Source organism: Macrotis lagotis, chromosome X (genome assembly GCF_037893015.1).
Source record: "Macrotis lagotis isolate mMagLag1 chromosome X, bilby.v1.9.chrom.fasta, whole genome shotgun sequence".
Lineage (NCBI taxonomy): Eukaryota > Metazoa > Chordata > Mammalia > Peramelemorphia > Peramelidae > Macrotis > Macrotis lagotis.
The window spans coordinates 486,850,091-486,866,912 of NC_133666.1; the positions used below are offsets into that span (position 1 = coordinate 486,850,091).

General features: G+C 34.3%; 1 pseudogene; it reads left to right on the forward strand.

Annotated features, from left to right (window-relative positions):
* The first annotated feature begins 897 nt into the window (after nt 1-897).
* LOC141499292 (holocytochrome c-type synthase pseudogene) overlaps nt 898-16,822 on the forward strand; it is a 21,598-nt pseudogene continuing 5,673 nt past the window's right edge.

The following is a 16,822-nucleotide window of genomic DNA, read 5'->3' on the forward strand; positions in this document are numbered from 1 at the left end:
AGATATAGATATATATTCACTTTCTGTTATACCAGGTATTGAAAAATGTAAAGGAATACATCTGAAGAGACTGCTGTTCAAATAAATTATTAAAAAGATGTATCAATTCAACTGGTCATTTCCAAGATAGATGAGTAGGGATTTTAGGTCTCTATTTTAGGTGTGATATAAAGGTTTTTCTTTATGTTACAGCATTGTGCTATGTGGCAATTAGTGTAATACCTGCTGTTCTCCATTCATATAATTTTTCATATAATCATTTTTATTGTACAGTAAACATGTGTACAATGACATTGAGTAGATGATTTATTTCCTAGTTTTAGTTCAACATAAAAATGCCACAACTTCTAGTATTACCAACATTGAACAGGTCATTTACATTTTCATTCTTATATGATCTTTATGAGAATTCATACTATCATTATAATGATCTGAACTGTTACTAAAAAAAAATAGAGTTGAGTATAATTATAATATGACTAAGTATAGACTTAAAAATATCAAGATGGGATGAAGCCAAAATGGTGGAGTAAAGGCAAACTCTCCCCGAAACAACTCTAAATTCCTTTAACTAATGACTCTAACTAAATTCTAGAAAGGAGCAGAACCAACAAAATGACTGAGTGAAGCAATTTCCCAGCCCAAGACAACTTAAAGGATCCCCAGGAAGGGTCCGTTACAGCAGGGTTATAATGGGCCTATAGTTTAGCTCAGGTCACAAGGGAACGAACTGGATCCATTCACCCAAGAACATACCATGGAATGCTTGGGTCTAGCTTCTAAACTTCTCAGTCAAGGGATTGCCAAGAATAATTGGGAAGGTCAGCAAGAAAATTCTGCCACATCAGAGTGAGAGTAGAGCCCAGTCTAGCACAGGCCTCAGACCAGACCTGGTCCATGGAGATAGGAGCAAACCTAGGAAGCCACGTGGCAGCTGCTTCTAGAGCACTCAGTCCATGGCAGGTAAGGAAGTCCAGGGAGATCTCAGATGCAAAAGCCCTCAAAAGCTCAAGAGGCTTCCATCATGGAAGCAGAATATAACTTTAAGAATGAGTTAAAATCAAGTCATAGACTGGGGAAATGAGCAAACAACAGAAGAAAAAGTAAATCTAACCTTAGGCAAGTACTTTGGTCCTATGGAGGATCAAAATACACCCTCAGAAGATAACAAAGTCAAAGCCTCTGAATCTAAAGCCTCCAAAAAATATGAATTGGTCTCAGGTTATGGAAGAGTTCAAAAAAGATTTTGAAAATTAAATGAGAGAGGTAGAGGAAAAAGTGGGAAGAGAAATGAGAGGAATGTGGGAAAATCATGAAAACCAAGTCAACAGCTTTTTGAAGGAGATACAAAAAATACTGAAGAAAATAACATTTTAAAAACTAGTTTTGGTCAAATGGAAAAAGAAGTCCAAAAGGTCATATAAGGAAAAAGATGTCTTAAAAAGCAGAATTGGCCATATAGAAAAGAAGATACAAAAGTTCTTTGAAGAAAAGAATTCCTTTAAATGGAGACTGAAACCAAGGGAAGCTGATGATTTTGTGAGAAATCAAGAAATAGTGAAACAAAACTAAAACAAGGAAAAACTAGAAGAAAATATGAAATATCTCATTGGAAAAACAATTGATCTGGAAAACAGATTCAAGAGAGATCATTTAAAAATTATTGGTCTACCTGAAAGCCATGACCAGAAAAGGGGTCTAGACATTATTTTATAAGAAATTATCCAGGAAAATTGACCTGATACTGTAGAAGCAGAGGATAAAATAGATTGAAAGAATTCCTTGATCACCTCCTGAAAGAGATGCCAAAATAAAAACTGCCAGGAACATTAAAGCCAAATTTCAGAATTCTCAAGTCAGGAAGAAAATATGACAAGCAGCCAGAAGGATACAATTCAAATATCATAGATATGTGATAACAGTATAACACCCAATTTAACAGATTCTGTATTAAGGATCCAAAGGGTTTGGAATATGATATTATGGAACACAAATGAGCTTGGATTGCAACCACTAACCAAATACCCAGAAAAAACTGAACATATTCTTTCTGGGGAAAAGATTCAATGAAATAGCAGACTTTCAAACTTTCTGATAAAATGACCAGAGTCGAACAGAAAATTTGATGTTAAAGTATAGGACTCAGGTGAAGCACAGAGAGGGTGGAGGGAACCATTCTTGCATGGGAGAATGATACTTATAACTCATATGAAACTTTTTATTTATTAGGACAGTTAGAAAGAGTATATATAGCATATACAGGTGGGATTTGAATTTAAAGGATTATATATTAAAAATATAGAGTCAATGAAGAAGAAAGGAATGTACTGGGAGAAGGGTAAGGGAGAGGTAGAATGGGGCAAGTTGTTTCACATAAAAGAGACAAGAAAAAACTGCTGTGGAGTGAATGAGAGGGAAGGTGGGAGGGGTGAGTGAGCCTTACTCTCATCTGAATTTGCTCAGAGAGGGAATAGCATATACACTCAATTGGGTATAGAAATTTATTTTACTATAGAACTGGTGATAGATAATGGAAAGAAAGGGATGGGAGAAAGGGGACAGGGGAAGAAAGGGTGTAGGTGTAGGTGTAGGTAATAGAGAAGGAAGATCATGGGAGAAGGAGTAAGACACAACACACTTATGAGGAAGGCCGCGTTATTTGCCAGCTGGCTAACTTATACTACATACTTTATTCATAACCTTTTCACTTGACTCAGTCTCACTGTAGTCAAGTTCTCAGGTGAATGTTGAAGAGGTGGGAGACAAAGATAGCAAGTTCTCTGTTTATTTATCAGAATCCAAGAGCTTAAATATCCCCTTAGCCCCTGGTTTACTCCTAATTCAAGTGGAATTCTCTCATTAACAGTTAAATAATACTCCAGTGCCATGGACAGCAGGTGATAAAAGTTTACTTCCTTAGGCTAGTACTCTCACACAATGTTGCTATCACTGGCTTAGTGTTTACACACAATGCTGGAGGAACAGATGAGAAGATCTGGAGAGTTGACCCAGGTGAGTAGGCCATTGATGCAGGTGGGCAAGAGTTCCTTTAAGTCATTTTCAGTCAAACAATGACCTTCCTGTGACCCTCAGCAATCTTACAGGGACATGGTGAAGGAGAGAGAGAGAGAGAGAGAGAGAGAGAGAGAGAGAGAGAGAGAGAATAGAATAAACAGAGGTGGGTGGGAATAGGATGGAGGGAATTACATCTAGCAATAACAACTATGGGGAAAAAACAAAATATTGAAGTGATTTTTCTGATGAACTTATTGCAAAGAATGCTGTCCATCCCAAAGACAGAACTGATGATATCTGAATACAGACTGAAGCATAAATTTTTTTTGTGCAAACTTTTTTCCTTTATCTTTCTTGAGGCTTTTCCTTTGTGTGTGTGTGTGTGGGGGGGGGTAGGGTTTATGTGTACTTTTACACGACTATTATAGTAATGTTTTTCATGGCTACACATTTTTAATGTATACCAAATAAATTGTGTTTTCAGTGAAGGGGAGTGGGTTGGGAAGAAGAGGAAGGATTTGGAACTCATGCTTTTGGAAATAAATGTTGAAACTTGCTTTTGCGTCTAGATAGGGGGAAATTAAAAATAAAAAATATATCAAGACAATTATAAGATTATCCATATAGAATTATAAAGGACCTCACAACTAAAAGACTGGAAATTTAGTTTAGCCCATTCATTTTTGAGGTGGAAACTGAGTCCTGGTAAGTTCAAATGAATTGTACAAAAAGTCAAAGGCAGAATTTGAATTCAGGCTTTCTTATTCCAGAGTCAGTTTTATTTCCAGTATACTATTCAAATAAAAAAAACAAGGAAAGGACTCTTTTATGACTTCTTTTGGTACTCACATTTGAAGAAAATCCATCTGTTAAGGCAGTTATTAAACTTTCTTTAGCATTTATAGTTTTAAAGGGTTGTCTAAAACATTGCTTTGAGAGGTTAATAGACAAACCAATGTCATAGAATCAGTATGTTTCAAAGATAGGATTTGAATCAAGTATTTAGGGCTTTGAGGCTAATTCCTTATCTACTCTACAAGAAGGCTTTTAAATAAGGCTCCTTGTCTTTAGATAAGATACCATATTTTTTATTTAAGAAAATACAGAGACATTATAAATTTTGTCAGAATGTAATGTGCTTCACAATGGAAAACTATAATAATCAACAGTGTTTATTAAATACCTATCAAGAACTAAGCATTGTACTGGGTATTAGAAGGTAATAAATACAATATTTGTACTATAAGCTGATATGTATACATACATACATACATATATATATAATTATATGTATATACATACACATATTTAGATTTCAATTCTATCCTTTGCATCTTTTCATAAAATAAAAACAGGGAAATTTCATTAGCGTGAAATGCCAATTTGTAAACTTTTATTGTCATTATTTCTCCCTGGGGATAGGGATTGTGTTTTACTTATTTTTGGTTACCCCATAGAGCACAGGTCTTTGCATATAGAGAATGTTCACTATATCCCTACCAAAGAAGATTGAACTCAGTGACCTAATATTTTTTCCCTTCATTCTCTCCCTGTAAGACAGACCAACAGTTATAAGTTAAAGTTATAAGTTAAAAGAACATTCTAATTGCCTTTATTCTGCCCAAAATGTGTTTATTTTATTAAGTATAAATTGAACCAAGGAAAGGCAATTCTATAGTTATGGGTGTAAATAAATACTCAAAACAATGTTTGAGATAGGAAATAGAATAACTACAGAACTAGTGATAGTTAAGAATTGATCTTATTCAAAGAATTTTCTGATTATCAAAGCTCTGAATATTAAAAAAAGAAATTCTTTATTTGTATATTTAATTATATATAAAACTATATTTACATATATGCATATAAATATAAATGCATATACATATATAAGTATATACACACACACAAATATATATATAGAGAGAGATTGTGTTAAGGGAAGAGTGGAACCTCTGGTGTGAGGGGAGTTGAGCCCTTTTCAGGGCTGCTTTCCACCTTTTATGTCCACCTGAGCCACCTAACTCTCATCTGCAATTCCAAGAAACTATAGCATACACAGTGACTCTTACTGAAAGGGTGAAAAGGCTTCATGGTTGACCCTTCAGCCTTTGCAGCAGCTTCCCTGAACCTGCTGGTGCTCCTGCGAAGGAAGAGTCAAAGGAATCTGATGAAGAATTGGGATTTGGTCTTATTAACCCACAGGAAACAATTATTTCAACCAGTTTATTTGTGAAACAAAGAAATAAAAAATGTTCATTATCTCAAAAAAAAAAATTTCTGTCCTGCCACTGGACCACAATGACTTTGCAAGAGTGAAGCCTATGACTTCATGCAACTCTATTTCATTTAAATCCAATCTACACACAAATCAAAAAACATCACCCATATTATTTTGCCATTTCTGTCTCAAAGTCCTATGGCAATAGACAAGTGACAAAGCAGCAGGTGTGATTACACTGGGAGCTATAGTCAAAACCCTGCAAACAAATGGCCGATGCCATATGGTCATCTCCCGGAAGCAGCAAGGGAATCTGCAGCTCCCTAGGTATCTGAAAAGGCTTACTCTGCTCACCTCCTGGTGTGAGGACCCCATTGGAACTATCTTCTATCTGGTTATACTTTTTAAAAAAAAATTATAGTCATCATGTTTGAAGCCTGCTGAAAAAATCATTAGTTATATCATCTTTGATAAATACAAAAGAAAGAGCATTCATTATTTTGTGAGATCAGAGTAAAAGCAAATTAAAAACACAAACAGAAAAGTAAATTGGAGGGGGCATATGGAAAAATATAGTAACATTTCTGATACTCTAAAGAAGTAGAAGAGACATCTTAGCAACTTTTAGCAAAACCAATCAACAATTTCAAAGTCAACTTCTTTCATCTAGTAAACAGACTGTCTCAGGAGATGTAGTTCTTCAATGTTCAGCCAGCACAGAAAATTGTTAGAAACTATATTAGAGGTCCTGCTTACTTGTTAATTGTTTTTACAAAGGCTGGATGAAGAAAGTACTTATTCAAGATTGAACTACCCCAAAACAACAAGAAACTTTACTAGAATTGTTTGCTCCTATAACTTTTTCCTCAAACAAAAGTCATGGTTACTAATGCAGTATCATTAAAAACTAGATGTTGAAATCCCTCTGTAATGTTGTTCGATCAATTGTTCATTCTTGACGTTGTTCCTCTGTCCAATATTTGTAAAATCAATTAAAGTGTACATACATGTATTAGTCTTGAATAATTATGTACTTCTTCCAACTTGATCCTTTTTGATTTGGAATAATGGGGTTATTGTAAGTATCAAATGAAATAATTATTGTAAAGATCATAGCACAGAGCCTGGCACATAGTAAGTACTATATAAATGTTAGATATTATAATTTGGATAATGTAGGAATTTATTTTTCTTTATTAAAATATTTTTTGCAGAGGCTTTTATTTTCTTTATTCTTCTTTTGTTTGGAGAGAGGTGAAATGGAGAAAAGGTGGACCTTTTTTTAAAATTTCATTTTAAATAATTGAGAGATTAGCTCCTTGTTGTCTATTTCAGATGTTTGTCCAGGTAACCAGTAGCCTAGAGCCCATTCAAGAATTTCAATATCTGGTTCACAAACCTGGGTGTTGGGAGCCAGGGTCTCTAAGCTGTTTGACACAGTCTCAGCAAGAAGACTCAAGGCAATCATACTGCCTGATGGAACATTTCCCTCTTCAATATATATATATATATATATATATATATTCCATGCATACCAATATTCATAGGTTTATTATTGATTGCAATATTTACTCACCCTAATAGTGGAATGACTATAAAGGAAGGATTTCAGAAAAATTCCTTGAATAAAACAGATTGTAAACTCTGTCCAAATTTAACAGGACTGCCTCTCCCTGAGGCATACAAAAGGCTTCAACATTATGAAATCTCTGGAAAACCCAACACTGGGAATTCCAAGGAGATGTCAGAATATATACAGGGAATATAGATACAAGATGGGTCAGATAGAATTCCAGGGAAATTTTGCTTCCCTTACCATATACAGGAATATATGAAAAAGATTGTGAGAAAATAGTACAGGTGACTGATATGTGAACTCCAGCAACCTTAGTTTCATAGGAAAGAATAAAAACAGTCACAGAACCTGGTTTCTACCAACAAGGCCTGAAAGAAACAAGCATTAAGACCCTCACTGTAGATTGTAAAGGAAGTGTATCAAAAAACATCACTTACAAAAAATATAAAAAACTTTCCATTAAAAGGATTGCTTAATTAATAACTTTAAATGAATTAAAAATTATACAATGTAGTAATAAATAAGGTAACAGGTAGGTTGAGGTCATCATGATATGAGTAGGGATAAGAAATCAATTAACTATATGATTATTAATTAAACTTATAATCACATGATTAAAACTTGTAACCACATGAATTATGATTCATGATGAAAATTGTATACTTTTGTAACCAAGGAAATGATCTTAGCTTGCTTGCTTGAAACATACATGATTCTGAGACTATAAAAATAAATCCAAGCATCTGACAGTCAGTCAACCTGCTCCTGCCTTTACCCCTTTCTTGACTCAACTCATTTTGCGGACTCTATCCCTCCAGTCAGGTTCTAAGGACCTGGAGGAGGCTGGGCCCCTGAAGAGAGACTTGCATGCTTTTTTAATCCCATTATCTTTCTCAGGCCCTAGGTTTTCTGGGTTTCTTGAAAATTTGAAGATTCACTGGTTACAGATTGGAGGAAAACTATTCACAGAATTATGAGTAAAAACTATGCTGATAGTGGGAATTGACCCTTTGAGACTTAACTCCCATACCAGCATGGATTATTATATAAGCCAAGTACTGGTGGACTATGTCAATAATAAGCTAAATGGTCATTTTAACTCCTATCTACCATCCTACCCATCTTTTGACCCAGTTGCCTAAGTATTTTCATAATGTACTACATTCCTTGGCAGATCTTTCTTTAAAACAAAAATATGACTGAAGGGATACCTCTAATCAAAGGTTAATCTTTACTGAAGGATTCAAGCCTCTCTTTAAATGGAATTATAAACTACCTTTTCAGTCTTATCTCATACAACTTTTCCAACAACCAGGGGTATTTACCCTCAGACATTCTTATTCTGTCCTTTTCCATCCCTGGGCTTTTGCTCATTCTATTTCCCTATACTAGAAATGGACTCTATTCACTTCCAGTTGAATGCCAGTTCCTTTTTACATATCTTCTTTATTTAAAATGCTCAATTTTCCAATCTAGTACCTTCATGAAACTTTCCCTGATTCTAGTGATCTTGCCATCTTTAAATATCTCATAGTCCTTAATTGCCTAACTCCATTTTTCATGTGCTGTCTTATCTAATTTATAAATGAGATAATAAGTTAAATATATAAATTATTATTTATATATGCATCTATCCCTCTTATTAGATGATAAACTTTTATGAGTCAAAATCTTAATCTTATATAATCTTTTTTTTTCTCAAAAACAATGGCTCAAACCTAAAATGTCCTAAAAAAAGTTTTTGAACTGAATTAAATTTGAAGAAAGACAACATGGTAGAGTAGGAAAAACACTACTTCTGAATAAAATAGACCTTTCAAATCCTGTCTCTCCCACTTATTACTTATGTGAGCTCCCAGGGCCTCAATCATCCTATCTATAAAAAGGAGGGAGTAGGACTTGATTGCCTCTGGAGTCCATTCTAGTTTTATGATCTTATCTATAAAAGTAACCCCTACTGAGCCTTGTAGATAAATATCACAATAATTTGCCCTGTTTAAACTTGGGAACAAAATAATTTGGCCTCTTAGAGTTCAAAACTTCAAAATCTTTAATAAGAAACATGCCCTAATTTTGGGTAGATTTGTCTACTAAATATTTTTAAAAGAATTATTCCAATGCTCTACTCTAGAGAAGTTTTTTAAAGCACTGAAGTTTTTCACCAAATTTTATTACAAAGGGCATTGAAGCAGTAATTTTAACTCCAAACTTTATATGAATTTTCTATTGTCATTTTTTTGTTTATCTAACATATTTTTGTTATTTTCCAAGCCTCAGGCTTCTGATGATCACTCATCATTCTGTGATGACTGCTTTTCCCCTTTTTTCAATTCCAAGTAGATTTTTTCCTACTGTTTACTGCTGGGGGACACCTGGGGGAACCTGCATTGTGGTTGCCAGAGGGAGGGAACTGTCCTCTACTCTCCCAATCCCCTAAATAAATTCTTTCTGACCATGTGAATTCATTTTAGATTTATTTATAATTTGTTTATTTTTGCTTGTGTATATATATTTGTATGTAGCATGGAAATCTTATTAATAATTGATAATTATATGGTTCAGAAATTCAAAAGAGCTTGAATAAATATTTTAAACTGTAAAATTACTTACCTGAAAAGAGACACACATTCATCTGTAAGTATTCACAACATAATTTTGCATAAAAATTGACAGTTTCCCACTTGAATACTTTATCAAAAGTAAAGTAAGAAAAATGATTCCATATTATCACAGAATATCAAATTAGGAAGGGACATCATTCTGGTCCAATAAATAAATATTAGAGCAGGAATTCCTTCTGTAATGTTCTCAGCAATCAGAAGCCTTTATTTGAAAACCTTTAGAGAAATGTAGTTGTTGCTTTCTAAGCAGTCCACTTTATTTGAGTTAGCCTAATTTTTTGGCATGCTTTCCCTTTCAAGGATTGCTAAGAGGCTCAGTGGATAGAGTGCAGTGAGATTCATCTTTGTGAGGTCAAATCTGGCCTCAGACCATCATTAGCTATATGATCCTAAGCAAGTCACTTAACCCTATTTATTTGTTTCCTCTATAACATGAACTGGGGGAAGGAAATGACAAAGCACTCTAATATCTGCCAAGAGAACTTGAAATGTCAAACAGTCAAACATGACTGAAATGAAAGATCAGTAACAAAAACTTCTTTTCAGCAATCTTAAATTTGTCCCTAGAACTTCATATTGAGGGAAATAATTGTTTCTTTCTCATATTAATAACCAGTTATTAAAATTGGAAGACCCAAGCTTTGTTTCCCAATACTATTTAGTTGTCAAAAGTCTAGTCTCTTGAGGACAGGGCTGATGATAGGATTAACATTCTCCCCTTTCTGGGTATTTTTACTCCACCCAACTAGATCAGACTTCCAATCTAAAATAAATTCCTGTCCATTGTGTTCCACTCAAGTGAGTGGCAGCAGATCCTCTATCTAGGTTGCCCAAGGCTATAACTGGTCTGACTGTTTAAGTAAGGTCTCACTCCCAGCCCCTCATAAGAATAATTGCACCTACCTATAATGAATTACTGTATTAAGAAACAACCAGCTGCAACTCAGTAAACTCTGCTTCTTATTACCAGTGTGATTTGGGGAAAGTCATTTTATTTCTCTAATAACCAGTTTCCTCATCTGTAAAATGAGAAGATTGGTCTGGATCTTTAAGGTCTTTCTGCAAATTCTGGTTCTATTTTTTTTTAAATCAAAAACCCCTACAAAAAAACAAACCCCTTTAATGCATAAGAGTTCTACTATCTTGTCTTCCCACCCATTGCCTTCTTAGTCCAAACTCAACTTTTTTCCAGGCTAAACACTTAAAATTTGTTCAATGATTCTTAGACAGAATGGAATCTTTATTTCTCCCACATTATCTTAGAAATTCTCATGTTCCAGGTATCAATTTTTCCCCCCTAATATATTGAACCCAGAACTGATCTCAAACCTTGAGTATCAATCTGTCTAGGGTAAAATATAGCCATATTATATTACCCACTTCACTACATATGGCTTGTTTCTATTCAGGCACACTAAGATGATTGAGGAATTGTGTGGTTCAGTGACTAGAAGGAAAGGCTGAGTTCAGTTCTTACATCAGAAGAATATCAGCTGTTTGACCCTGAATAAATAACTTACATTTTCCATTCCAAAGGTAATTTTCTGAGTTTTTTAATTGTGGCATTGATAGAGGGAGTTTCCTTTAACAGGATCTCCCTTTACTAAAGAAATAAATTATAAGTCTAAAGTAACCCACATCCACCCATCAAAAATCTTGTATTAGTGATCTGGACTAAATGTTATATATTTAACACTTACATTGTTTCAAGTCGATCTAAAACTCAGATTTTTTGCAAAAGAGTTGTCAACATATGCCTCCATTACCCTATAACTAATCAATTGATTTTTTAAATCTAAGTATATCATTTTAATTATATCAATAAATTATTCTCATCAAATTTTGATCCTTTATTCTTGTCAAGATCTTATTTTGGTCTCTGTAAAAGATAGATCTCCCTCAAATGAGAAGTCCTGGTTGAGTTTGGCCTGTTGAAAATAAATACGTGTCCTAGTCAAGGTAAAAGATACCAGAGGTTTAAGAAAGAACAAAGTAGAATTAAATTAACAAGTTTATTTAATGATATTTCTTTATTTAAAAATATTTCTCTAAGTTGAGTTATGCTAGTATGGAGGGACCAGGTTCAAGGACCAGTTCCCTCAATGGTGGGTGGATTCCCTGACTTAAAAAAGCATTGGGAGGTGTGATTTGAAACCTCATCTCTGACTTGTTCAGTCAAGAAAGATACAACTCCAAATGGGGGATGGGGAGGGGAGCAAGGTGTGAAAGAGGTGGAGGGAACCCTGGAAGAAGGGGGAGAAAGGGTAGGGATACATTCCAATGAAAGGAGTGTCTTAGAAAACCCTCTAAAGCAAATATATATACTTTGGGAGGCTTCTGAGGGGATTAGAAAAAACAATCTTAGTTTTGTTTTATATCTATGCCTCTCTTTGCATTTAGGGTCAGTTATCCTGATCTAGGTCCTGACACTAGATTCAGACAACCCTGGAGGGTGATGTTTGTCCATCATTATCTATTCTGAAATTTTTATAATCTTGGTTTTATCCCAATTATTTAATAAATGAGTGAAACTAATAAGATCAAAGATAAATTCCTGGGACGTTTTTAAACTACCTTCCAACTGGATACCTAGTCAATAACTACTATTATTGTCTGATAGTTTAAGGGATCTGAATCTACCTATGTGTCCAGTCTTCTAATTCCATTATCTCAATCTTATTCACAAAATTGGAATGAAAGATTCTGTTAAATTCTTTTCTGATATTTGGCTATCATGTTCATTATGTTCCCTTGAAATACTAGTCTACACCATTCCTCCTGTGGGATCCCTCCCAGCCCCTCAAATAATCAGTTAGTGTATATAGCAAAGCTTGTTCTCAATGAAATCATGCTGGCTCTTGGTAATAACTGATTCCTTTTCCAACTGCCCACCAAACCATTTCTTAACAACAATAACAGCAAAAAATAGAACTTTTCAGGACTCAAAGTCAAGCTCACTGGCCTATGGTATAAATTCCATTTTTTTTCTTTTTCTTTGGAAAGAGTGGGAAGTAATTATACTTCACTGATTTTATAGCCCATCTTCCATTATCTATAATCTTTCAAAGATCACACTTATAGTGGCTCAGCAATCACATTCATCAGATTGTTCTGTTTGTTTTTTTCCAGTTCCCTGTAGGTCATCCAGACCTGTGTGTGTGGTGTGGGGTCTGTGTGTGTGTGTGTGTGTGTGTGTGTTTTCTTTTTGGACTCAGTCAGAGCAGATAGGCATTTGCTTATTACATCTTCACAATTGCTGAGTTTTCATCTCTCTTTTCAATCTGATATTTTTTTCTAATCTGAATGTCATTCTCCTTAGTAAAGAAACTAAAGAAGCAAAATAATCAATGATTCTGTCCTCTTCCATTATAATCACAAATTTCAGCTCCAATATTATTCACTTACCTTTAAGTTCTCTTTTTCCACAGGATAACTTTAATATCCATTTTTCTTTTGTTGCTTTCCCAAGTATCCATGATTAACTTCAGCAATGGATAAATGTTATACTCATGAAACCACTTTCCCATGATGGCTTCAATCTTTTATATAATCCCCAGGCACCTGCCCTTCCATCTTCTATGTATTTTTAAATTTTATTTTCAATTTATGTAATAAACCAAGCATTTTCACAACACAGTATAATAAAAAAAGATTGGAGGTGAAAGTGTGTATCTACTTTGCATTACTTGCTATTTCTTTCAAATATTAAACAAAATTATCATTCAATTCTTCTATTTTTTTCTCACCTCCTGTGACCTAGAGATGGTTACCATTAGACACAAATAGGTGTGTGTGTGTGTATGTAAATATAGATTTTAGACACAAATAGGTGTGTGTATGTATGCGTGTGTAAAATTATTCTATACATATATACTTCTACTTATCAATCCCCCCCACTATATGCAGATATCCTCTTTCTTCAGATATCTGTTTTTCGTTAATTTGGTGGAAATTGAAGCGATGAACATCAGTTTGGGAAAGACTGAACAAATTGTGCTATGGGATGTTGATGGAATGCCATTCTGCTACAAGAAATGATGAGCAGTATCCTCTCAAGAAAACCTTGGAAAGACTTACAGGAGATGAAGTGAGGTGAAATGTCCTGTATACAAAGTAATAGCAGTATTATAGGATGAGCAGCTCTGCAAGACTTCTCTTTTCTCACCAATACAGTGACCCCAAGACAACAATGAAGGACTTAGGATGAAGAATGCTATCTATCCCCAGAGAAAGAGCTGATAGTGTCTGAATACAGATTGAAGTATCTTTTTAAATTTTATTTTTCCTGAGATCTCCTTGTGTGGGTGGGTGGGTGGGGCAGGGGGAATCTATGTTTCCTTTCACAATATGACTATTATGGAAATGTATTGCCTGATATACATTTATAACCTTTATCAAATTGCTTGCTTCCTTAATGGGGACAAGGGAGAAGGGAGAGCATTTGGAACTCAAATTTTAAAATTGAATGTTAAAATTGTTTCTATATATAATTGGGGAAAATAAAATTTGATAGTTAATTTGGGTATTTATAACAAATTAAATACTTATTTGCTCAAAGTTCTCAAAACAATATTGTTATTGTATATGATACATTCTTGGTTCCGCTCATTTCATTCTTCATTATTTTGTGCAGCTCTTTTGATATTTCTATAAAACCACTGAGCTCATCATTTCCAAAAGCAAAGTAGTACTCCATCACAATTATATACCTTAACTTGTTCAGTGATTCCCCAAATGATGTGCATCCCTGTAATTTCCAGTTCTTTGCCATCACAAAGAGAACTGCTATAAACATTTTAGTACATATAGGGTTCTTTTATTTTTTCCAAAGATGATTATCTTTGGAAACAGATCAAGTAGTGATATTAATGGGTCAAAGTGTATGTGTAGTTTAATAGCTCATTGGGTGGGTCTGATTCCAAATTGCTATCCAAAATGGTTGGATCATTTTACAATTCCACAAATAATGAATTAGTGTCTCAGTTTTTATATATTCTCTTTGAACATTTGTCACTTTCCTCTTCTTTCCTTCTAGACAATCTGGTAGGTATAATATGATGTCCCAAGATTTTTTTTCTGTATTTCTCTAATAAAATAATGATTTAGAGCATTTTATATGATTATAAATTATTTTCTATGCACATTTAAAAATATACATATGAATAATGAACTCTCTGTTCATGCATATCATTCTTTTTGGATAGTTCCTTCTTTTCTCATCAGAATCATCTGTGTTTGTGTCAAAAGAATTTCATTTATTTCTCTTGATCAGATTTCTCAAACTCACTCTATTGTCACTTCCTTACTGTAGGGTATTCTCTCCCAGTAGGCCATGAGTAGAGTTCTAATTATTTGTTGTGTTCTTCTTCCCTTTCTTTTGATGTTACATTAGCTTGCACTATTGCCTTTAATTGGCAATTAGCAGTTGCATGTTTTGGAATCGAAATTGTTCTAGTTTAAGTTCTGTCCTTAGAGGCAAATGGTGATAATCATTTAGTGTCCACTTTTTATTCAATAAAAACAAGTTCACTGGGTCCAAATGCAGTAATAAAAACTTTTCTTATCAATGGTAAGAGCAAAACGTTCAGGCTTATATGAGGTGGATTTAGACTTGAAGGTGCCTCAGTAATTAAACTCTTATTTCTATTTCTTTGCAGGAGCTTCCAAGGGGAACAAAAAATTTGTGATATGCATTCTCTGAGGATAACAAAACATTGATATAGTTTCATTGAATCTGACAAAAATGCAAAGAACTTTCACTTGATACCTAATAATCCACTTTTGTTCGACCTTATCAGGAAATTATTCAATATTTCATATTGACAATATTATACCATTTTCTCACTCTTTTTTTTTTCAAGGCAATGGGGTTAAGTGGCTTACCCAAGGCCACATAGCTAGGTAATTATTAAATGTCTGAGGCTGGATTTGAACTGATTCCAGGGCCAGTGCTCTATCCACTGTGCCATCTAGCCACTTCTAATATTATACCGTTCTATTCCAATACATACACACACACACACACACACACACACACACACACACACACACACCCCTTAAGATTAATGCTAGTCAAACAAAACCTCTTATAGCTCTCTTCCTCCCCAGGGACCATTCATCTTATGGATTATGATGCACTGATTTTATATATACTTATATGTGTACTTTATATCATCTGCAATAAAATACAAGCTTCATTAGAAATGAGACTCATTTTTATCATTGTATCTCCAGCATCTAACATTATACCAATCACATAGAAGGCATTTAATATATTTTCATTGTTGATTAGTTAATTTCTAGTCCTACCCTATGTGAACCTTCCCTCTGATGATTCTTCCCCAAGGCAAAAGAATTTGGGGTTTCTAAGGAATCAAGTAATCCACAATTCATATGAATTCATAATGTCCATAAAGTTAAAGGTTTCAGGTGGTCTTCTAAATTATAGTTCTTTGCTATATTAGTTTTTATTCTCCTTTCCTTCCTTGAATGGTTACAACTTCTTTCTTCTTCCATTCCTCTATCTACTAGTTTCTCTTTGATTCAACATATCTCTACCCAGCATTTCCTTTTTTCCTGGCGCTATATGCTTTCCTAGATGTTACTGTAAGAGTGGACGTATGAACATGTCAGAGAGAAACTGAAATCATATTTATGTCTGTCCATTGCTATGCCTCTCTGTCTCCAGGTGTCCTATGTTCATTTATAGTCCTCAAACAGAAAGAAACTGTCAGTTTGTGAACTAGCCAGGAACTAGAATTTGTTTCAGAGCAAAGCTATCATTAGTGGAACAATAAAGACTCAGGACAAAGGAAATCTGCAACTCATATTCGAACCTTGTGAAGAAGAGGTCTATCTATTTACCTCATTGCACCATAAGATCAAGAATAAGAAAACTGTAGCTGGGCAGAGTATTCAATAGGCTATGTATACAATGCTTATTAACTTCAAGGGAAGAAGGCAGGGACTGGTGGCAAAGACTGGTGGTAGGCTAGAGTGGAGCTTTGATGAAACCCAATTAGTTGGTGGGACTGAAGAAAAGTTTATATCTAGAGGAGTAATATGGATGTCTGGGGACTTTCCTCCTGGAAAAGCAGCTCAAGTCCAAAGTCAGGTGGAAGAAATCAAATAAACAAATATTTATTAAGCCTATATTATATATCAGAAAAAACACTTTAAAAATATTAACTTGGTAGATCCTCAAAGTAATTCAAGGTGATTTTATCTTTATTTTATAATTGAGAAGACTTGAGATAGTTTATTTTTTACTAAATAATTAATTTATTTTCATCCTAATGAACATGTATATTTTTAGGTTATAGAATTTGCTTCTACCTCCCTTCCTAACCCCCTCCCCTCAGTGATGAACAGTCAGATGAGCATTGTACA